Below are 11,222 nucleotides of genomic sequence, written 5' to 3' on the forward strand. Positions count from 1 at the left end.
TCTACCTGCCACCTGTTGATGGGGAAGTTTTTGAATGTCCTCAAGGTGAGATTGTCTTGCTATTGTCAAATACTTGTCCATTCAATGGCTGGACTGAAATGTGAAAATTACAAACAGGTCTACTTCAGGGAACAGAATAATATGTATGTTTGTTGAGTGAATGAATGAACTAATTCTTGACTAATGGCACCCCCAAGCGTGGATGGAAGAAAGAAACATCTAGGGAATATTCTAAGTGAAGTTGCTCTAGACTACCTCCATTGTGATCTTGGGTGGCTTGGCTCAAAATTCTGGGCTTGGTTCTTCCTTCCTCCCTCCCTCCCTTCCTTCTTTGTTTGTTTATTTTTGGTTATGCAAGTCATACATACAACCCCGCCCACCCCCGGCATGCACACAGGCCTCTCCCTAGAAGTAACCACTGTTTTTAGATTTGCATAGATGCTTCTGCAATTATTTCTATGTACTGAAGAAGTATATGTAGGTATATTTGTACGTATGTACTATAGAAGCACATGTATGAAGGTATATACAAAAATATATAGTATTGTTTGTTTTGATATAAATGTATTACATTGTGTGCATCATTCTGCAATTTAATCATGGTAATAATATGTCTTCAAAAACTCTCCAATGTTGCTATGTATAAATCTACCTCATTTTGTTAAACTGCTACTCAGCATCTCAGCACACCATAATTTACATGTATCTTAATGTATATAATCATTCTTTTTTCTTTTTGTAATTGTGTGTGTGAGTGTGTGTGTGTGTGTGTGTGTAAGAGAGAGAGAGACAGAGAGAGAGGAGAGAGAGAGAACCCAAATACAGAAAAGGGAGAAAACAAACATGTATAGTTTAATCGTTTGAGTGAACATCTATATAACAAGTTCAAAAAAATAGAATATTACCAGCAGCCTAGAAGTCTCCTCAATATCCCAATCATCATTCTTTTCTGATAAAAGTGGCCATTATCCTGATTTTTATGGAAGTCACTTCGAATTAAAAACAAATTTTTTTTTACCTCCTAATCTTATATCCCTAAACATTATAGTTTAGTTTTACTCAATTTTTGAATTTCGTATAAATGGAATCTTGCAGTATACATTCTTTTGCATTTGGTTTCTTTCCTTCAAAGTTATGTTTACAAGATTAATCCATGTTGTTCCATACAGCTGAAGTTCATTCATTTTTATGCTTACCTTATTTTATTTTATGAATATATTACCATTAATTTATCCATCCTACTGTTATAGGACATTTTGACTGTTTAAAGTTTGAGGCTCCTGGGAAGTTTCACTGGACATTCTTGTGCATACACATGTACATGCATTTCTATTGGGCATAGATATAGGAGTGGAATTGTAGGACCATAATGTGTGTGTGTTTTCAAAGCTAATAGGTAATGCTAAACTGTTTTTCAAAATGGTTGCAACATTTATTCTCTAACTAGCTGCGTATGAGAGTTCTTTTTGCTTTATATCCTCATCAAACTTAGTATTATCAGTCTTTTTAACTGTAGCGATTCTGATGAATCTGTTGATTCTCACTGTGGTTTTGATTTGCACTTTTCTGATTTATAGGTATATTGGCCACTTGGATAACGTTTTTTGTGAGTTGCCCATTCAAGTTGCTTGCCTCTTTTTCTTCTAGTGTCTTTTTCTTGTTGGTTTGTAAGAGTTGCTTTTTTTTTTTTTTTTTTGCTGTACGCGGGCCTCTCACTGCTGTGGCCTCTCCCGCCGCGGAGCACAGGCTCCGGACACACAGGCTCCACGGCCATGGCTCGCGGGCCCAGCCGCTCCGCGGCATGTGGGATCCTCCGGGATCGGGGCACGAACCCGTGTCCCCTGCATTGGCAGGCGGACTCCCAACCACTGCGCCACCAGGGAAGCCCGTAAGAGTTGCTTTTTACAAAAATTCTGAATGGTTGTTGCCCTTTCACTATGTTAATGGTATCTTTTGTTGAACAAAAATTCTTAATTTTAATAAAGTACAATTTATCAATCTTTATTTTAATGGTTAATGCATTATGTGTCCTGTTTATGAAGGCTTTTTCTACCCCAAAGTAGGAAAAGAGTATACTTATTATCAAAGTAGGAAAAGAGTATACTATATTATCAAAGGTAGAAGGTTGGTTTTACCTTTCACATTTAGATCTAGAATCCATCTGAAATTGAATTTTATGTATGTATGGTGTGAGATATATGTTGATTTTCTTTCTTTTTTTTTTCCATGTAGATATCCATTGTCCTGTATCATTTATTGAAGAGAGCTGTGTCAAATACCCAGGGTCCAAATATGCATGAGTCTGTTTCTAGATTTCTCTATTTTATACCATTGAAACATCTGTCTATCCATCCACTAATACACATTATTTTAATTAGTGTGATTTTATAACTTGATATCCAGTAGAGCAAATCCTTCTGCCTTATTACTCTTCTTAAGAGTGTTTTGCAGTTATTGGCCCTTTGTATTTCAATACCAGTAGGCTCTTTTTGACACATACTATGATACTGTTTATGAATAATGAGAGTTTTATATTTTCCTTTCTAATTCGTATATCTTTCATTTCCTTATCTTGTTTTTCTACATTGGCTAGGAGTTCCAGCACAACGTTGAATGGGAATAAGAGTGGACACTGTGTTTTATTCCCATTTTCAAAGGGTAACCTTGCAACACTTCATCCAATAAGTATGATGTTTGCTATTGCTACGGTTTTTTTTCTAGATAACTTTTACCACATTAAGTTCTCTTCCATTCGCAATTTTCTAAAAAAAAATTTTATGGATGATAAATTTTATCAAAAGATTTTTCCGAATCTCTGGGATAGTCATAGTTTATTGTTAATGTGGCAAATTACATTGATTATTTTCTAATGTTATTCTCAGAACAAATTTAATCATGATATTATCTTTTCATAATGCTGGATTTGGTTGGCCAGTGTTTGGGATTTTTGCTTGTGAGTTCTAGAGTATGATTGACTTGAATTTTCTTTTCTTGTAATGTCCTTGTCAAGTTTTGACATCAAAGTTATGCTTTCCCCATATAACAAGTTTTGGAAAATTCCTCCTTTTCTATTTTCTGGGACCATAGGTATAAGACTGATGTTATTTCTTCTCTAAATGTTTGTTTAAATTCACCATTGAAGACTTCAGGGAACAGAGTTTGACTGTGGGAAAAAGTGTTAAACAACAGATTCAGTTTCTCTAACAGTTATTTAGGTAATGTTTTCTTGAATCTATTTTGATATTTGGATTTTTTTTGATGCCTATAGGATCTGTAGTGATGTCTCTCTTTTAATTTCTGACTCTGGCGTACTTTAAGTATAATCAGGCCTGAATCTTTACTGTCTCACAAACACCATTTCCATTGTTGTTTCTCTCATCTGAAAAGCCAGAGTTCACTTCTCTCCTTTTCAAATGACACTCATCCATTAAGCTTCCATACAAGTTTCTTGGTCTTGTTTGATGATTATCTCATTCTACACTAATTTCTTTCTTCTCCAGATATCTATATATTTCTATCTTTATATCTCAATTTGTCCTTAATTATATGCTTTTTCTGTTTTATTATTTTCTGCCCTCTAATCAAACTATACATTCTGCAGGTAATGACAAAGACTTGTCAAACTTCCCATAGAACTCAGATGTTGATAATTATACAGAAGGGCTCATTTTAAAAACTACTGATTGAGAGATAATAGATTAATCCTATAGTCTATATAAACTCACAACTATAGAAACGCCACAAAAATAACTTAAGAAGATATTTTGTTGATAAAACAGTAAAATAACATCCTAAGATAGGAAAAATTAAAGCACAACAGACACTGTTCATATGTCAACTCTTGTATAATAAAGGAGCATCATCCTTTTACACTAGCCTCCATTGTAGTCTCTATTGACATAAAAATTAAGGTATGAATTGAGTAAGCTTACGTAGTAAAAGGTTAACTTTACAGTTCATTTTAAAAAACTGTAGAGGAGGAAATAAGCAAAATGAAACCAAAATAGAGAAGAATAATTCTAACTGGAACTAAGAAAAACCCCAACGTTTTATTACGAACTCTGAAGAATATTATCCAGATATGATGCAATGTGGATTAAATTGAAAGAGTACTCCAGGAGTCACTACACAGTTCCACAGTGTATGGGCCTAGTGCACTGGGACAGGTAAACCCGTTTGGAGAGCCATTGGAGAAGGAAAAACATGAAGTCATTGGAAATACTACAGAAAGCATGAAGAAACTTCCAAAAACCATCTTGTTTTCATCCTTGTCTTAGTCTGTTCAGGCTGCTATAAAAAAAATACCATTGACTAGGTGGCTCATAACAAAAGGAATTTATTTCTCATAACACTGGAGGTTGAGAAATTCAAAATCAAGGCATCAGGAGAGTCAGTGTCTGAAGAGTGCACTCTTTCTGGATCATAAAGCTGTCTTCTTGCTGAATCATCATGCAAGTTCTCTAGGGTCTTTTTTATAAAACACTAACCATATTCACAAGGGTTCCACCATCATGACCTAATCCTCTCCCAAAGGCCTCATCTCCCAGTATATCACATTGAGGATTAGGTTTCAACATATGAATTTTGGGGGGACACAAATATTCAGTCTATGGAAAATTTTACATTCACAAATCAAGCTACCACAAAAATAGAAAAGATATCTTGGAAGTTTAAAAAAAATACATCAAAAAAACTTTAATGGGGATGCTGAATAGTAAAAAATGTGAAATTCAATGCATGAATAACTAAAAAATTTTTCAAAAAACAAAGACCAAAGAAATAGACATTTTAAGACTAAGATATGAAATATGAGGAAAGATCTAAGAGAGTCAGCCACTTAAATCAATTCCAATAGACAATAATTCACTTGGAAGAGAACCCATAATCCAATTAGAAATAAAAGAAAATTCCCCTATGCTAAAGAAAGACTTGGAGCTTCACATCAAAAGAAACCAACAAACACTAGGCAGGAATACTAAATAGAAGACAGTCAACTAAAACGGCCATGGTGAAATGTCTTTTATTTTCCCCAGTTTTATTGAGGTATAATTAACAAATAAAAATTATACATATGTAAGGTGTATAAAGTAATGGTTTGATAGATGTGTACATTGTGAAATGGTTACCACAATCAACCTAATTAACACATCCATCACCTCACATAGTTACCTTTTCTTGTTTGTTTTTGGTGAGAACACAAGATCTATTCCCTAAGCAAATTACACGTATACAATACAGTACTGTTAACTGTATTAACTGTTATTAACAGTATAGTCAACATGTTGTGTATTAGATCCCTAGAACTTTAGTCATCTTATAACTGAAAGTTTGTACCCTTTAACCAACATCCCCCATTTCCCCCACCTCTCAGCCCATCAACCACCACTCTACTCTCTGTTTCTATGAGTTCAACTTTTTTTAAATTCCACATATATGTGAGATCACACAGTATTTGTCTTTATGTATCTGGCTCATTTCACTTAGCATAATGTCCTCCAGGTTCATCCACATTGTCACAAAAGAGACATGAAGAGAAATGTCACATGAAGAGAGAATCTTACACACTTCCAAACAAAAATAGAAGACTGTGTATTGAGGACTGACATTGAAATTCTCATCTGCAGTTTTCAAATGCTAAGAGAGTGAAACAACATTGACAGAATTCTGAGGGAATTCTAGAGCCAAACCATGATTCATGTGTAATAATAAAAGGAAGATGGGCTTGGGCATACAAAGATTCAAGTTACGTACCACCCCATGTACTTTCTGAAGGTTTTACTTGAAGAAGTTCTCTAAACCAATGAAAACAGATCAGAATAAAGATGACAAGAAAGGGAAGATTTTGTATATACTAAATATAATAGGTAACATTTATTGAGCACTGACTATAGATCAAACATGATAATCAAAGGGAGAGACTTTTGGAATGCAGGAAAATAGAGCATTCACATGCCCTTACCCTTTCTGAGAAAATTACTTAAGAATATACTGTACCCAAATAATAAAAAAGAATCTGAATCAAGAAAAATGTCTAGTATGTAATAGTAATAATAATGATAGTCAACATTTATTGGAGGCTTACACTGATGAAAGCACCACTATTCTAAACAACTTTACATTTAATATCTCATTTAATTTTCCCAATATCACCATGGGTATGAACTATTATTTTCCCCATTACACAGATCAAGGAATAAGAATAATTTGTCCAAGATTAAACAGCCAGAAGGGTGGTAGAGCTGGTTCTTTGGAGACAAGAAGTTGGCTACACAACCAATGTTCTTACCCGTCTCTTTACTCTTGATAAACATGGATGGAAACCATTTGTTTGATTTTTCTAGGTGATAGAGTTACAGGAGGAAATAAAACAAAATATGTATCATATCTGCATGCTTCTGGACATAAAGTCAACAAACATACATGCTCTATAAAGAAAAATAATGTAGGGTAAAGAGAGTGAGTGGAAGGAGCTGCTGTTATAGACGGGGGGTTGGTCAGAGAGGGCTTCTCTGAGTTGACACTGAAGCAAAGACCCAAATGAGGTGAGGGAGGCTACAATGAGGCTATGGGGAGCAAGTGTTCCAAGCATGATAAGGCACAGATGGTCTCAGAAAACTGAAGAAACTATAAGGAGGTGAGTGTGGCTGGGGTCAAGTGAAGTCAAGGAGAACAGTGGGAGGGGAAGGAGAGAAGTATTAAGAAAGCAGATCACCTAAGGTCTTCAGACCATAAGAAGGACTTTGGATTATACTTTAGTGTGATGGGAAACAATAGAAAGGATCACTCTGTCTTGGGTTTGGGGACAAAAGTGTAGGGAGGCAAGAGGAAACGAATCAAGATAGATAAGAGTCTATTGTGATAATCCAGAAGATATGTGACATTGTTTTGGACCAGGATGATATTAGTAGAGGAAGTGGAGATTTACATTGAAGATAGAAAAAACAGAATTTATTATTGGATTGAATTTTTAGAGTATGAGAGAAAGAGAGAATTCAAGTTTGATTCTTAAGTTTTTGACCTGCATAACTGGATTAATACGGTGCCATTCACAGAGATGGAGAATATCAGAGGAAGACCAAGTCTAGGTATGGTTTTGGACATGCTAAGTTTGAGATGCTTTTTGGACATCCAAGTGGAGATGTCAAATTGGCAGGTAGAGTTTAGGAAAAAGGTCAGGATTGGAGATACAAACTTGAGAATTATCCGTGAAAGATGGTGTTTAAAGCCATGGGACTGGGTGAGATCACCTAAAATGTGAGGTAAATGAAGACAGGAGAGGTCTCAAGACTCAGTCTTGGGGCACTGCAATATTTAGAAGTTAGGAAGAAGAGGAGAATCAAGTAAAAGAGAATGAGAGGAAGTCTCCTAGAAGTGAGAGAACACTGGGATTCTGTGGGGTCAAAGAAGCCACAGAAGGAAAGTGGCTTTGAGAAATCAATAGAAAAAATCATCAATAGTGTTATTACATGACTTAATTTTAAATTGTTTGATGGAGGCTTAAAATAGAAGACAGTGTTTTTCAAAAATCCCTAAACAGTCTGAGGAGTAGTTTGAGATGGTAGTTAAGAGCTAGGGAAAAATGAGACAATGTGTATAAAACAAACAAGGTACTTGGCAGTTAGCACTCAACAAGTAATAAGTGTATTATTATTTCCACTATCATTAACAAAAAAAATTTAGGTTGTAGAGAGGCGAGTAGGGAGAGTAAGAATATGTTTAATTCTCAGATTGTGGAGATAATAGAAAGGAAGGTGATTTATAAAGGCTATTTCATTCTTGATGTTGATAGATAAATGTAGGTTAAAATAGATTTGTTAAAAATTTAAGAGTATCTAATAGTAAAAAATTTTCTCCAATCTCTTTTTAAAAATTCCTTTTAAAATTTTAAATTGAGATATAATTTAGGTACCATAAAATTCATCTTTTTAAAGTGTACAATTTAGTTTATTTTAGTATATTCACAAAGTTGTGCAAACATTACCATTATTGTATTTTAATCACCACTAAAAAGAAACTCCATACCCATTAGCAATCATGCCCCATTTTCCCTCCCCCCACTGCCCCTGGCAACCACAAATCTACTTTTTCTCTGTATGGATTTGTTTATTCTGGATGTTTTATATTAATGGAATCATACAACTTGTGTTCTTTGATGTCTGATTTCTTTCATTTAGCGTGATGTGTTTAAGATTCATCCATGTTGTATCATGAATCAGTACTTCATTGTTTTTAATAGCTGAATAATATTCCATTGTATGGATATAACACATTTTGTTTGTTCATCTGTTGATGGGCATTTGGGTTGTTTTCACTTTCTGGATACTATGAATAATGCTGCTATGAAGTTCACGTACAAGGTTTTGTGTGAACTTGTGTTGTCATTTCTCTTGATTTTGTATCTGACAGAGGAATTTCTGGGTCATATGGAAAATATGTTTAACTCTTTGGGGAAATGTTAAACTCTTCCAGAGCAACTGCCAAATTTTATATTCCTATCAGTAAAGTATGAAGAGTTCAGTTTCTCCACATCCCTGTCAACACTTGTTATTGTCTGTCTTTGATTATAGCTATACTAATGGGTATGAAGTAGTATCTCATTGTGGTTTTTATTTGCATTTCCCTAATGATTAAAGATATTGAGCATATTTCCATGTGCTTATTAGCCATTTGTACATCTTCACTGGAGAAATGTCTACTCAATTCCTTTCCCATTTTAAATTAGGTTATTTGCCTTTTTTATTGTTGAATTGTAATAGTCATTTTATATTCTGGGTGCTAGACTTTTATCAAGTAAATGATTTTCAAATATTTTCTCCCATATTGTGGCTTGCCTTTTCACTTTCTTGATAGTGTACTTTGAAGCATAGATTTTTAAATTTTTGATGAAATCCAACTTATCTATTTTTCCTTTAATTGCTTGTGGTTTTTGTGTCATATCTAAGGAAAAGTTGCCTATTCCAAGTCATGAAGATTTACACCTATGTTTTTTTCTAAGAGTTCTATAGTTTTAGCTCTCACACTTAAGTCTTTGATCCATCTTGAGTTAAATTTTGAAGATGGTGTGATGTAAGAGGTACAATTTCATTCTTTTACACATGTGGATACTCAGTTGTCCCAGCACCATTTGTTGAAAAGATTATTTTCCCCCAGTGAATTGTCTCTGCAGTGCTGTTGAAAATCAATTGACCACAAATGTATGGGTTTATTTCTGGACTCTCAATTCTATTCCATTGTCTATGTGTCTATCCTTAATGCCAGTATCACACAATCTTGACCACTGCAGCTTAAGTTTTGAAATTGGAAAATTATGAGTTCTCCTACTTTTTTCTTCTTTCTCAAGATTGTTTTGGCTATTATGGATCCCTTGCATTTTCATATGAATTTTAGGATCATCTTGTCAACTTCTTCAAAAAGCAGCATCTGGAATTGTGATAGAGATTGTATTGAACATGAAAATCTATTTGAGAAGTAGTACCATCTTCCAATCCATAAACATAGGTGTCTTTCTATTTATATGGATCTTCCTCAGTTTCTTTCACCAATGTTTTGTAGTTTTCAGTGTACAAGTTTGGTACTTCTTTTGTTAAATCTATTTTTAAGTATTTTAGGGATGCTATTATAATTGAAATTGTTTTCTTAATTTCATTTTTGGAATGTTCATTGCTATTGTATAGAAATACAATTGATTTTTGTATACTGATCTTGTATTTTTTGTGGATTCTTTAGGATTTTCTATATACAGGACTTTTTTCCCTTTAGTTCTTTAGCCATGGTTTCCTTCAGTTTTTAAAAACATATTTAACATAGCTGATTTACTTTGCATAGTAAATCCAATGTCTGTGCTTCCTCAGAGAATGTTTCTATTGACTGCTTTTCTTTCCTGCGTGTGGGACATACTTCCTTGCTTCTTTGTATGTCTCATAATTTTTTGTTGAAGACCAGACATTTAAAATAATATAATGTAGCAACTCTGGAAATCAGATTCCATCCCAGGTTTTGTTGTTGTTGTTTGTTGTATGTTTGTTTGTTTGTTGAATTTTCTGAAGTAATTCTGTAAAGTGTATATTGTTTGTTGTATGAGAACACTGAAGTCTCTGATTAGTGATCAGTTAATGATTCAACAGACAATTCCTTAGATGATTGGAACCAACAAAGCTCCCAGTTTTTGCCAAGAAGTTCTGTGGGTGTCTTGGGGGACACCATCAACATTCAGTCAAGCACTTTACAACTCCATCTTAAGCAGGGGTGAGAACTAGGACCTCCTCAGGTCTTTCCTAAACACACACACACACACACACACACACACACACACACACACACAGCCCCGGGCATGCGCACAACCCTACGTATCTGCATGACCTTCTAGACTCCCAGGAATATGGTGGAGATTTCCAAAGTCCCCTATGGGTATCCATTCCCCAGATTTTCCTTTTAAGCTTTTTGCTTAGCCTATTGTTTGTCCCAACTCTTATTCCACTATCTGAGGCTGCCATGATGTTCAATAATTGCTTCTGATATTTTCAACACACACCCCTGGGGAAAAGGCTGCTTGCACTAGATGAGCTCTGAGTGGAATAAAATAAAGACAGCATTGCAAGGGGGGTCTTCCAAAGAACCATCAGCCAGGTCACACTATGACAGTTCTCTAAGGATGGGGCTTTGAAGGAGCTCCAACCCCATTCTGCCCCCTCCAGAGGCTGCTGGGCTGCTGTGGTGCTGGGGAGGGAGTAATGGAATAGAGCAAGAGAAAATGACACAAAGCTCATTGTTCTTACCAGGATTCAGCTATTTTTCTTGAATAAATGCTCCCAGATTGCTGCAAGCTTTTGGTTAATTTCCAGAGTTCCAAAAATGTTGATTCTAACACTTTTGCCAGTGTTCTTGTTGCTTTTATGAAGGAGAGAATTTTGGGAGGTCCTTACTTCATCATTTTTGCTGACATCCTAGAATATAACTTTGATGGAGACTTTCAAACCTCTAGAAGTGTGCTGTCTAGGTAGCCATTAGCTACATGAGGCTAGTGAACGCTTGAATGTGGCTAGTGCAAATTGAGATGTGTTGTAAAGATAAAATACATACTGGATTTCAAAACCAACACAATAAAAAAAGAATTTTAAATTCTTCTTAATAATTTTTACTTTGAATATATGTTGAAATGATAATATTTGATTATCTTGGATTAAATAACACATATTATTAAAATTAATTTCATTTTTTGAAAG

The sequence above is a fragment of the Mesoplodon densirostris genome, chromosome 5 (genome assembly GCF_025265405.1).
Source record: "Mesoplodon densirostris isolate mMesDen1 chromosome 5, mMesDen1 primary haplotype, whole genome shotgun sequence".
Classification (NCBI taxonomy): domain Eukaryota; kingdom Metazoa; phylum Chordata; class Mammalia; order Artiodactyla; family Ziphiidae; genus Mesoplodon; species Mesoplodon densirostris.